General features: G+C 40.1%; 1 long non-coding RNA gene across 2 annotated transcripts in view; it reads left to right on the top strand.

Annotated features, from left to right (window-relative positions):
- Positions 1 to 13,436, top strand: part of LOC123385939 — a 31,070-nt gene that overhangs the window by 16,429 nt on the left and 1,205 nt on the right. Inside the window, exons 2-3 of one of the 2 annotated variants that reach the window (XR_006599233.1) lie at positions 11,399 to 11,600; positions 12,200 to 12,335. This is a non-coding gene — a long non-coding RNA (uncharacterized LOC123385939). Of the gene's footprint in view, positions 1 to 9,310; positions 11,601 to 12,199; positions 12,336 to 13,436 lie in introns of those variants that run through there. The other variant, XR_006599232.1, reaches the window with a different exon arrangement.

Raw genomic sequence — 13,436 nt, 5'->3', positions numbered from 1 at the left:
ACAAATTTTAGGATTGTTTGTTCTGGCTCTGTGAAGAATGCTGGTGTTATTTTGATAGGCATTGCATTGGATATGTAGATTGCTTTAGGTAGTATTGACATTTTAACAATATTTGTTCTTCCAATCCATGAGCATGGAATATTTTTCCTTTTTTGTGTGTCTTCTTCAGTTTCTTTGATAAACTTTCTATAGTTTTCAGTGTATAGATTTTTCACCTCTTTGGTTAGGTTTATTCCTAGGTATTTTATGGTTTTTGATACAAAATAATGGAATTTTCCTTGATTTTTCTTTCTGTTGCTTTATTATTGGTGTAAAGGAATGCAACCAATTTCTGTGCATTGATTTTATATCCTGTGACTTTGTTGAATTCATGGAGCAGTTCTAGCAGTTTTTGGTGGCATCTTTTGGGTTTTCCATATAAAGTATCATGTAGTCTGAGAAGAGTTAAAGTATGACTTCCTCCTTGCCAATTTGTATGCCTTTTATTCCTTTGTGTTGTCAGATTGCTGAGGCTAGGATTTCCAATACTATGTTGAATAACAGTGGCTAGAGTGGACATGCCTGTCATGTTCCTGGTCTTAGGGGGAAGGCTCTCAGTTTTTCCCCATTGAGGATAATATTAGCAGTGGATCTTTTATATATGGCTTTTATGATCTTGAGGTATGATCCTTCTATCCCGACTTTGAGGGTTTTTGTCATGAAAGAATACTGTATTTTGTCAAATGCTTTTTCTGCAGCTATTGAGAGGATCATGTGGTTCTTGTCTTTTATTGATGTGATATATCACTTTGTTTTATGGATATTGAACCAACCCTGTATCTGAGGTATAAATCCCACTGGGTCTTGGTGAATAATTCTTTTAATGTATTGTTGAATCCAGTTGGCTAATATCTTGTTGAGGATTTTTACATCCATGTTCATGAGGGAAATTGGTCTGTAGTTCTCCTTTTTAGTGGGGTCTATGTCTGGTTTTGGAATCAAAGTGATGCTGGCTTCATACAATGAGTTTGAAAGTTTTCCTTCCATTTCTATTTTTTAGAAAAGCTTCAAAAGAATAGATGTTAACTTTTCTTTAAATGTTTGGTAGAATTCCCCCGGAAAGCCATCTGGCCCTGGGCTCTTGTTTTTGGGAGATTTTTGATTACTAATTTGATTTCTTTACTGGTTATGGGTCTGTTCAAGTTTTTCTTATTTCAGTTTTGGTAGTTTATATGTTTCTAGGAATTTGTCCATTTGTTCCAGATTGCCCATTTTACTGGTGAATAATTGCTCATAATATTCTCTTATTGTTTTTATTTCTGCAGTGTTGTCTGTGATCTCTCCTCTTTCATTCTTGATTTTATGTATTTGGTCCTTTCCTTTTTCTTTTTAATCAAACTGGCTAGTGGTTTATCAATTTTGCTAATTCTTTCAAAGAACCAACTCCTGGTTTCATTGATCTGTTTTTTTGGTTACGATACCATTGATTTCTGCTCTTATCTTTGTTATTTCCTGTCTTCTGATGTTTTGGGTTTTATTTGCTGTTCTTTTTCCAGTTCTTTAAGGTGTAAGGTTAGGTTGCCTTTCTTCCTTCTTTAGGAAGGCCTGAATGCTATATACTTTCCTGCCTTTGCTGTATCCCAGAGGTTTTGGGCTGTGGCTTATTTTCACTGGCTTACATGTACTTTTTAATTTCCTCTTTAACTTCTTGGTTTGCCCATTTATTCTTTAGTAGGATGTTCTTTAGTCTCTGAGTATTTGTTACCTTTCCAAATTTCTTGTGGTTGATTTCGAGTTTCATAGTGTTGTGGTCTGAAAAAAAGCATGGTATGATCTCGATCTTTTTGTACTTGTTGAGGGCTATTTGTGTCCCAGTACATGATTTATTCTGAAGAACGTTCCATGTGCCCTGGAGAAGAAGATATATTTTGCTGCTTTAGGATGAAATGTTTTGAATATATCTCCTAAGTCCATCTGGTCCAGTGTGTCATTCAAAGCCATTGTTTCCTTGTTGATTTTCTGATTAGATGATCTGTCCATTGCTTTGAGTGGGGTTTGATGTCCCCTACTATGATGGTATTGTTATCAATGAGTTTATGTTTGTGGTTAACTGACTTATATATTTGTTTGCTCTGCATTTGGAGCATAAATGTTTACAATTGTTAGGGTTTCTTGGTGGATAGACCTCTTAATTATGGTATAATGCCCTTCATCTCTTGTTACAGTATTTTAAAATCTAGATTGTCTGATATAAGTATGGCTACTCTGGCTTTCTTTTGTTGACCGTTACCATGATATATGGTTCTCCATCTCCTTACTTTCAATCTGAAGGTGTCTTTAGGTCTAAAGTGTGTCTCTTGTAAACAGCATATTGATAGATGTTGTTTTCTTATCCATTCTGTTACCCTGTATTTTTTGATTGGAGCATTTAGTCCATTGACAGAGTGAGTACTGAAAGATACGAATTTACTGCCATTATGTTGCTTGTAGAGTTGGAGTTTCTGGTGGTGTTCTCTGGTCCTTTCTAGTCGTTGTTGCTTTTGGTGTTCGTTTATTGCTTGACTGATTGTCTTTTCTCCCCTCAGAGGGTCCCTCTTAAAATTTCTTGCAGGGTTGGTTTAGCGGTCACAAACTCATTTAGCTTTTGTCTGGGAAATTTTTAAATCTCTCCTTCTATTTTGTTTTTTTACTTTGCTTTTTTTTAAATATGAAATTTATTGTCTTTTAAAAATTTATTTTTTTAATGTGAAATTTATCGTCAAATTGGTTTCCATACAACACCCAGTGCTCATCCCAACAGGTACCCTCCTCAATGCCCATCACCCACCCTCCCTTCCCTCCCACCCCCATCAACCCTCAGTTTATTCTCAGTTTTTAAGTGTCTCTTATGGTTTGGCTCCCTCCCTCTCTTTTTTTTTTCCCTTCCCCTCCCCCATGGTCTTCTGTTAAGTTTCTCAGGATCCACATGAGAGTGAAAACATATGGTATCAGTCTTTCTCTGCATGACTTACTTCACTTAGCATAACACTCTCCACTTCCATCCACATTGCTACAAAAGGCCATATTCCATTCTTTCTCATTGCCAAGTAGTATTCCATTGTATATATAAACCACAACTTCTTTATCCATTCATCAGTTGATGGACATTTAGGCTCTTTCCATAATTTGGCATTGTTGAAAGTGCTGCTATAAACATTGGGGTACAAATGCCCCTATGCATCAGCACTCTCTGTATCCCTTGGGTAAATTCCTAGCAGTGCTATTGCTGGGTCATAGGGTAGGTCTATTTTTAATTTTTTGAGGAACCTCCACACTGTTTTCCAGAGTGGCTGCACCAATTTGCATTCCCACCAACAGTGCAAGAGGGTTCCCATTTCTCCACATCCTCTCCAGCATCTATAGTCTCCTGATTTGTTCATTTTAGCCACTATGACTGGCGTGAGGTGACATCTCAGTGTGGTTTTGATGTGTATTTCCCTGATGAGGAGTGATGTTGAGCATCTTTTCATGTGCCTGTTGGCCACCTGGATATCTTCTTTGGCGAATGTCTATTCATGTCTTCTGCCTATTTCTTCACTGGATTGTTTTTCGGGTATGGAGTTTGGTGAGTTCTTTCTAAGTTTTGGATACTAGCCCTTTGTCTGATATGCCATTTGCAAATATCTTTTCCCATTCCATTGGTTGCCTTTTAGTTTTGTTGATTGTTTCTTTTGCAGTGCAGAAGCTTTTTATCTTGATGAGGTCCCAATAGTTCATTTTTGCTTTTAATTCCCTTGCCTTTGGGGATGTGTCAAGTAAGAAATTGCTGCGGCTGAGGTCAGAGAGGTTTTTTCCCCTCTCTTTCTCCCCTAGGGTTTTGATGGTTTCCTGTCTCACATTAGGTCCTTCATCCATTTTGAGTTTACTTTTGTGAATGGTGTAAGAAAGTGGTCTAGCTTCATCCTTCTTCATCTTGCTGTCCGGTTCTTTCAGCACAATTTGTTGAAGAGACTGTCTTTTTTCCACTGGATATTCTTTCCTGCTTTGTCAAAGATTAGTTGGCCATACAATTGTGGGTCCAATTCTGGAGTCTCTATTCTATTCCATTGGGCTATGTGTCTGTTTTTGTGCCAATACCATGCTGTCTTGATGATTACAGATTTTTAGTAGAGGCTCACTCAAGTCTGGGATTGTGATGCCTCCTGCTTTGGTTTTTTTCTTCAATATTACTTTGGCTATTTGAGGTCTTTTGTGGTTCCAAACAAATGTTCTCCTATTTTGAATCACAGCCTTACTGGATAAAGAATTCTTGCCTGCATATTTTTCTGATTCAGCACATGGAATATATCCTGCCACTCCTTTCTGGCCTGCCAAGTTTCTGTGGATAGGTCTGCTGCAAACCTGATAGGTCTTCCCTTGTAGGTTAAGGATTTCCCCCCCTGTTTTCCTGATTCTTTCCTTGCCTATTTTGTGAATTTGATTATGATATGCCTTGTTGATGGTCAGCTTTTGTTGAATCTAATGGGATTTCTCTGTGCTTCTTGGATTTTGATGTCTGTGTCTTTCCCCAGGTTAGTAAAGTTTTCTGCTATGATTTGCTCACATAGCCCTTCTACCCCCTTTTCTCTCTATCCATCTTCTGGGACCCCTATGATTCATGATTCAGATGTTATTCCTTTTTAATGAGTCACTGAGTTCTCTAATTCTTAAATTGTGCTCTTTTGCCTTAGTTTCCCTCTTTTTTCTGCTTCATTATTCTCCACTGGTTTGTTGTCTATATCACTGATTCACTGCTCTGCTTCATCCATCCTTGCCACCAAGGCATCCTTGAGATCGCAACTCAGTTATAGCATTTTTAATTTTGTCCTGACTTGTACTTCTTTTAATTCCTCAGAAAGGGATTCTGTGCTTTTTTCAACTCCATCTAGTATCGCTATTATCACGATTCTAAATTCTGGTTCAGACATCTTGGTTATATTTGTGTTAAGTCCCTGGCTGTCATTTCTTCCTGTTCTTTATTCTGGGGTGAATTCCTTCATTTTGTCATTTTAGAGGAAGAAAAAGAGTAAATATAAAAAAAATTTAAAAACCAAAAACAACACAAAAAATCAAATGAAGGATGCCAGCTCCTCGGTGCATTTTGGTCTGGTTTTTAAAGAAGCTTGATAGAGAAAAAAAGGGCAAGAAAAAAAAAAAAGAAAATGAAAATTTAAAAAAATGAATGCAATAACAAAATAGTTTACTTTCATTATTTCATTTTAGAGTTTTAAAAATTTATAAGAAAGTAAAAAATGTAGAAAAAGTCAAAGCTTTTTATAAAAATGGAAAATAAATTTTTTCTTTAAGAAAAAAAATTGAATAGATGAACCAGCAAACAGAATGAAATACGATTGAAATTACATCCAGTTTCCCCTAGAAGTCAAACTATGAAGCAGTTTATAGTCCGTAAACAGACACAGAGATTTGTGGTGTTCCTCTAGATCAAGGTGGCCCAACTGGGTGGGGCTTGGTGTAGCATCTGTTCTCCACTAGATGGCGCTTAGTTTATTGGGGTGGATCCTGTGCATGTAGGTGTGTATGCACATGTGGGGAAAGGGTCAAAGTGGCCCCACCCACCTACCCAGTCTCAAGTATCAGAACTCTGTGCTCTTGCCAATTGGCAATTAAGCACCACTCTTCTGTCTCTAGCTTCTGCCCACTCCCAGCTTCCACACTGTCTATAACCAAGCCGTCAGCTTGCCAGGTGGCACCTTCCTCCCGAGTTTTATCTAAGATGGGGCTGTGTTTCCAAACCCCTCACTTCTGAGGGCACTGCAGCTTTGATCTGTTCAGACCCTCTGGGGGGAGGGTCTCCCTGAACAATGCCCTGGTGCCAGCCTGCCCCCTGGAACGTTTGTAAGACTGTATTGCTGCAGATGCCCAGAGACTGCAGCTGGGTGTCAGCCTACCCCAGAAAAAGTTCATGTGATCATGTAGCAGCAGTGTTTCAGGGACTATGGTAAATCACAACACACATCTGGCAGCAGGCTTCATCCTTAAAACCCTTGTTCCAACACCAGCGAATGTGGCTGTTCTCCAGGGTCCACTAGGACCTTTGCCTGTGAGGAGGCTGCACAGCCTCTACTCAGTGTCCTGGAAGCAGGGAAGCTACCTCTCCTCATGTGGCCTAAGGACTTCTTGTACCTTGCTGTCTGTTTCTGGGGATTCACCCTTCCCACCGGAGCTATGCCAGGTATCAAGGTGCAGAGTTTCAGACTCTGAGCTCCCCTATCTATAGCATCTTAAGGGAAATTAAACCCTGTCTTTTCTCCTTACTCCCTTTTTTGTTCAGTCCACTCTTTCTCTGTCTTCAGCTGCTTTCAGCAGGGGATGGGAGGAGTGCTTTTCCTGTATTCTCCCCCTTGTCTCCTTCCTCTCTCTGTAAGCAAAAACAGCTCCCAACCCTCCGTGGCTTCTCTCTCCCTCAGTTCACCTTTCCCCACTGAGTACTTGCCAAGTTCTGTGGTTCAAGTTGTGCACATTTTTCTGTCAATCCTCAAAGCAGTTTTCTAGGTGTGCAAGATTGTTTGGTGTTGATCTAGCTGTTTTTCAGGGATGAGAGAGGCAAAAAATGTTTCATGCTGTTCTGCCCTCTTGGTCCCTCCAGGAGATGCCTGTGATGTAACATTCTTAAATCACCTGGTAAGGCTGCTGGGAACTCTGTAAGCAAGGTATCAAGCCAACATTTCCAAGAGGCTCCATTGGCTCCATAAAGTCAACCTTAATTCCTTAAAACTGTCGGTCATATCTAAGTCTTTGCATCTCTCTCTCAAATATGACATTCCCATCAAAGCCTCGGTAATATAACCAAGGTTTCCAAATGGTGTCCCTTATGAGGAGAACAGATTCTTATTGAACTTAAAGCAATAACTGTAGTTGCCATGGAAGAAAGAATACTGAGAGCTTCTAGATTCTGAAGGGTTCAGGTAGAGAAAAAAGTTAAATGTTTCAATTTATTCACAAAGGAATATTTTATCCTCTTCATTCAGTCCTATGCTATTAATTTGTTCTGTTTGTGTCTTTCCCATTATTTCTGGAAATTCTTACCTAGTTTAGTTTTGGTTTTAAAGATACCAAAAACCTTTATTTGTCAGAAGTCCTTTTTACGAACCTTCTTGAAGATTAAACACATTTTGCATGAGCATCAGAACACTATAAAGGACAAAAAACTCATAAATGGACATGGTTAGGGGAGCCTGGGTGGCTCAGTCGGTTGAGCGACCAACTTTGGCTCAGGTCATGATCTCACAACTTGTGGGTTCAAGCCCTGCTTCAGGCTCTGTGCTGACAGCTCGGAGCCTGGAGCCTGCTTCAGATTCTGTGTCTCCCTCTCTCTCTGCCCCTAACCCACTCGCATTCTGTGTCTGTCCTCTCAAAAATAAATAAACATAAAAAAATTAAAAGAAATGGACATGGTTAAAGATCTGAGAATTCATTATAATGTAATTGCCAAGGAAGTCTGGTTATTTATGGTATATTTCAATACTTTAATGGCCATATGCTAGGACGTATTAAAACTTCAGGAATTTCATTTATTTTTCTCCAAAAGTTATAGCATTTACCCATATAATACAACCTAAGGCTTACGGTTGGTTTGACAGTGCTTTCCAAGTAACTTAATATACAAAATAAGCTAGTTAGTCACAAAGATGTCATTTATCATTTGAAATCTCAAGGGAGTCTGTTAAACACCTCAGCAAGTTTTAAAGCTCATGCCTAAATAGGATTACAGATTATAAATTTAATAATTATCTACTTACCCACTGGCAGTAACAGATTCTACAGAAGGTTATATATACAATTGTTAGCAAAACTTACCTCCTTTAACATTGAGAATTTCAGTTCTCTTGTCTTTATCAGGTCTTTGAGTACATAAAACATAGAAACGTTTTGTGTTTTTTTTTTTTTTGGCACATAAACTTTGTTTAGATTTTTTAAAAGTTTATTTACTTTTGCAACAGAGAGCAAGTGAGAGCGAGGTCGCAAGCACACGCACAGAGGAGGGACACAGAGAGAAGAAGGCAAAGAATCCCAAGCAGGCTCCACGCTGCCAGTACATAGCCTGTTGTGGGACTCAGTTTCACAAACTGTGAGATCACGACCTGAGCTGAAACCAAGAGTCTGACACTTAACCACCTGAGCCATATATTTTCTTATTATATTTTCTTATTAAGAGCAGACCAGCAATCCAAGAAAAATTTGTCTTCTAAAGAGAGAGCAGAATTTCAATCTTATACCAGTGTGCTTTAAAAAAAATTTTTTTTTAAATGTTTACTTTTGAGAGAGAGAGAGGGAGAGAAAGAGAGCAATTGAGATCAAGTACAAGTTGGGGAGGGGCAGAGAGAGAGGGAGAAAGAAAATCTGAAGCAGGCTCCAGGCTCTGAGCTGTCAGAGCAGAGCCTGACACCATACTCAAACTCACAAACTGCTAGATCATGACCTGAGCTGAAGTTGGGCACTTAATCGACTGAGCCACCTACGTACCCCTATACCAGTGTACTTTTAATTTTTTAACAAACTTGTATTTATTATATTTTGAGACAGAGAGAAAGCATGTGAGCAGAGAAGGGACAGAGAGAAGTGGGGAGAGAGGATCCAAAGCAGCTTCTGTACTGACCACAGAGAACCCAATGTGGGGCTCTAACTCACAGCAGAGAGCTGACGCAGGGCTTGAACTCATGAACCATGAGATCATGATCTGGACCAAAAATGGATGCTTAACCAACTAAACCACCCAGGGGCCCCTACCAGTGTACTTTTAAGATCCATCCATTTCAATCTTTACCTGTCCTGCCCACACATAAAATTCTTTTCTAAAACTTTCCCTTCACAAACCTACAAATTTCTTCTGCACTCAGATTTTGTCCTAAGCCTTTTTTTCCCAAACAACCAGCCTCATTTCAGGACAAAATTACCTTTTTTTTCCTCAAGAAACTACAGTCTTACTTACATTTATTAGAATTTTAACTCTTAGACACCTTAGTTTCTAATGAAAATTGTTAACCCTTTTACATCAGAATTCTTTAGATCAGCAAATTTATAAATACATTTCACAACTTCTAAAAATGTTTTTCCATGCCACTATATTTCAGTCATCTGACTTAGCAAAGCCTCAAAGTTTCAGGTTACCAAAGATCTTGAAAGCTAGCTTAACAATTACCCATGAGAATGTTGAGACAGAATTAGCTATCATTTTAAGCCATCTTTTTGCTGACTAATTGCAACAGAGATAATATGAGCTTATTTGATTTTTAGTAAAACTTGGCAGAATAAAAGTATGTATTAAAATTTTAATATTTATTTCTGGGAGAGTGCAAACAGGGGAGGGGCAGAGAGGGGGACAGAGGATGTGAAGGAGGCTCTGTGCTGGCAGGCTGACAGCAAGCCTGATGTGGGGCTTGAACTCAGGAACCATGAGATTATGACCTGAGCTGAAGTCGGGCATTCAACCAACTGGACCACTCTAGTGCCCAGAATAAAAGTATATTTAATGCTAATAACTCTAAAGACAGGTCTATCTTAATTAAGCTAACTTAAATTAGCTTAAATGCCAATTATGTTGCACCTGGGTCCCTCCTCCTAATAGAGGCAGGTTACTCTTGTTGTATGTGGGGACTTCTCCCTCATTCATTTCTTGTTCCCCATTGTCAATTTTTACTTGGGGCATCAGTAGGGAAATCTGAAATGGATGGTTCCAGGCCAGGGAGGGGTGCTCTTCGATAGCTAGGGTAGGAGCAGGAGGACCAGAGGATGGTGCTGATGGTGCTGGAGGCCCAGAGGATGGTATAGGAGCTGGTGATGCAGGCTGCACCCATCGTGGTGCAGAAACGGGAGGAGGGGAAGGTGCCACCACCAAGGCTGGAGGATGATAAAAGTCCAGAGGGCAGAGAAAGGGGCTCCCTGCCTGAAAAAACAGACACGTTTGTTTTTGGCCACCAACCAGAAGTGAAACTAGGCAGTCCACGTCATGCCAGAAAAGACTGGGAACTTCCCAGAAACAAAAGGAGTTTCAGCAGCTGCTTTGGAATAACCTTAAGGTCCCTGTCCAGAGGTAGACTAACCACATACGATTAGCTCTAATTATCATGGCTATTAACCCAAGAAATGAGGGAGACGTCCCCACATACAACAATAACCTGAGTCTATTAGAAGGAGGGACAGTGAGAGAGCATCCCCTCCATTGAATAATCATCATCCAGTATGTCAGGAGAGGGTTTATCGAACATGTTCTGCAAGAGTCCCTGAGCCATGAAGGCCTCAGTCCATTTGCCCTATTTCTGCAGAAGAGATCTGATAGATTGTATTCCAATTTAATGTCCCATTAATGGGTCATTTTTCCTCATCTCTTAAGGAGTACTGAGGCCATGTCATGTTAGAGAAGATCAGCCTTTTCTTTATTAAATCTTACAATCTGAATTGTTGCCACTGGATTAGAGGGCATTCCAAGGGAGAGTCCATGGGGACTGAGAGAAGGCTCATTACCAAGGAAATCTCTCCCATGACTCTGGGGTGGTGTCCCATGCTGGGTATATCAGAGGTTCCTTGTGTCTAAGTGACTGAAGGCATCCCTCAACTGAAAAGGACTATGGACACAGCCTTACCCTGTAGGAGGGATGCTGGTGTCCCCCCCCACTTCCCTGTTGCATCCTAGGCTACAAATGGGTGCTGGTGAAGTTACCAAAATTGCATGCCATGAAGAACCCACTATTTTTAACCCATGGAAAACCCTAGAAAAATTTTACATGGGGAAATTACCCAATGTTGTAATTTTAGTTGGAAGGGGACACTGATGAAAAAACAGTAAAGATTAGAAATCCATCATGATCTAAGTGACATTCCAATACATAGAGTCTTTAAAGCTGACTTCTCTAGAAAATGGTCCCAGTTTTTTTTAAAAATATGTTTGAGAGAGAGAGAGAGAGAGAACAAGTGGGGGAGGGGCAGAGAGAGAAGGGGACAGAATCCAGACAGAATCCAGCCCCGTGCTGACAGAAGAGAGCCCAATGCAGGGCTCGAACTCAGGAACAGTGAGATCATGACCTGAGTTGGTCGAACACTTAACTGACTGAACCACCCAGGTGCCTCCTCCCTGCTACTCCCCACCCCCCAATCCCCACCCTTTCAATTTGGTATTGATTGCTGCTGACTCCAAGCAGGGCCATGGCCTGAAGTGGCTAGACTAGGGATGTGGAAGGGATCACATTAGAACAATGAGGAGGAACTCTAACACGGAACTCTTAATATTTGCAGCTGTCCCAGTGACTTAAGTGGCTGTCCTGTGTGTAAGACAGCTTTGTGTAAGGATAGGAATAAAGAGAGGGTATCCAGTTTCTAGGTCTCATGATCATTCTGGCCAGGGTACTAGCTTCCAGTCAAAAGGTAGGCTTTCTCTTCCCCACAGAGCAGCCACAGGCTAGAGGATTACAGCCTGAGCAACTGACATGCAAGTAAGTGTTCCAGTAAGACCTTATTCCTTGAAAAACCCCTGAAATGAAAGGAAAAGAAGAGGAAGTACTCACCAACTTTACACCAAAGCTCCGAGTCCAGATGAGAAGACAGGCCCCACGTTGGGTGCCAAAATAACGTGGGGTCAGGAACAAATGGTAAGAAAGAATTCTTGAGACATTCTCAGTGGAGTAAGGTACTTGTATTTGAGCACAGGGCTAAGACCCATGGGCAGAAAAAGCTCTACTTTTGCTGTGTTAAACTGGTCGTTTTATGCTTAGTTGCTCAAGAGGGAGGAGACATGCAGGGAGTATTAGATCATAAATGTCTTTTTCAAATTTCTACTCATAAAAATACTTTTCAAAACGTGTATTTTGGAGAGAGAGGGAGAGCAAGAGAAGCCGGGGGGAGGGGCAGAGACAGGGGGATTGAGGATCTGAAGCAGGCTGTATGCTGACAGACAGCCTGATGTGGGGCCCAAACTCACAAACCGTGAGATCATGACCTGGACCGAAATAAGTTGGATGCTTAACTGACTGAGTCATCCAGGCACCCCTCGTAAAACTACTTTTGCAAGGTTTCTTTGGTGCTTATCATTCAGCTCGATATTAACTATTGGTGAGATGTAAAGGCAGTCATGAGACCCTTTAAGAATGTAGCAGCCAGCATCTATTTGATCCTTATGGGAACTATGGAGGCTATAGGTCAGCCTTTGGGGCTAAAGGCGAGTATTTTTTTTGCTTCTGTCCCTCATCAGCAAGGACACAGAAGATGGCCATCGGCTGCAAGCCAAGAAGAGAGGTCTTGGGAGAAATCATGCTGCTGACACCTTGACCCTCCAGCACTGTCAGAAAGAAATACCTGTTGTTTACACCCCCGTGCTCTACTCCTTGGTTTGTGCTATTTTGTTATGGCAGCCCTGGCAGTGTTGAAATGCAACACTTTTGATTCTGAGTTTTAGACGTTGTGGACAGTGATCCCGGACATAGGTTGCAGGTCATGAAGGCTGAGCGCACTAAGCAGGTCAATGTTAGGTAACTGACATACTGAAAAATGTGCACAATCATCTGCTGCATTAGCGTTATGTAGGGACTGTCAGAAGCCAACTTAGATGTAATAGTCAAATCTATTTATACCTTTTTATTTTGTAGTTTTCCGTAGCTATCTGCATGGAGTCTTGTTGGTTGTAAGATGCTTCATCTTCACCTACCACTTTGTGTGTGTGTGTGTATGTATATATACATACACACACACATACATACACGTACATACATATACATACATATACATACATACACACACATACATATACATACACACATACACACATACATATACACACATACACACACATATACACACACACACATAAATACACACATATACACATACATACATATATACATACATACACATATATACATACACACACATACATATATTCATACATACACATATATACACACATACATATATTCATACATACACACATATATACACACATACATATGTACATACACATATAGACACACATATATACACACACACATATACATACACACATATACATACACACACACACGTACACACATATATACATACACATACATATATACATACACACACATATACACACGTACACACACATACATACACATACATATACACACACATATACATACACACACATATACATACACACACATATACATACACACACATACATACACACACATACATACACATACACACACATACACACACATACACATACACACACATACACATACACACACATACATATACATACACACACATACATATATACACACACACACATATATACATACACACATATACACACGTACACACACATACACACACATATATATATATATACATACATATATATATATAATGTAATAAATAAATCACTGGGCCCACTAAGGGCTCCTTTCTTCTGCCCATCACCTCCCCACCCACCTGAAGTCTAG

This window comes from Felis catus, chromosome B3 (assembly GCF_018350175.1).
Source record: "Felis catus isolate Fca126 chromosome B3, F.catus_Fca126_mat1.0, whole genome shotgun sequence".
NCBI lineage: Eukaryota > Metazoa > Chordata > Mammalia > Carnivora > Felidae > Felis > Felis catus.
This window is presented reverse-complemented; position numbering and strand designations above follow the sequence as displayed.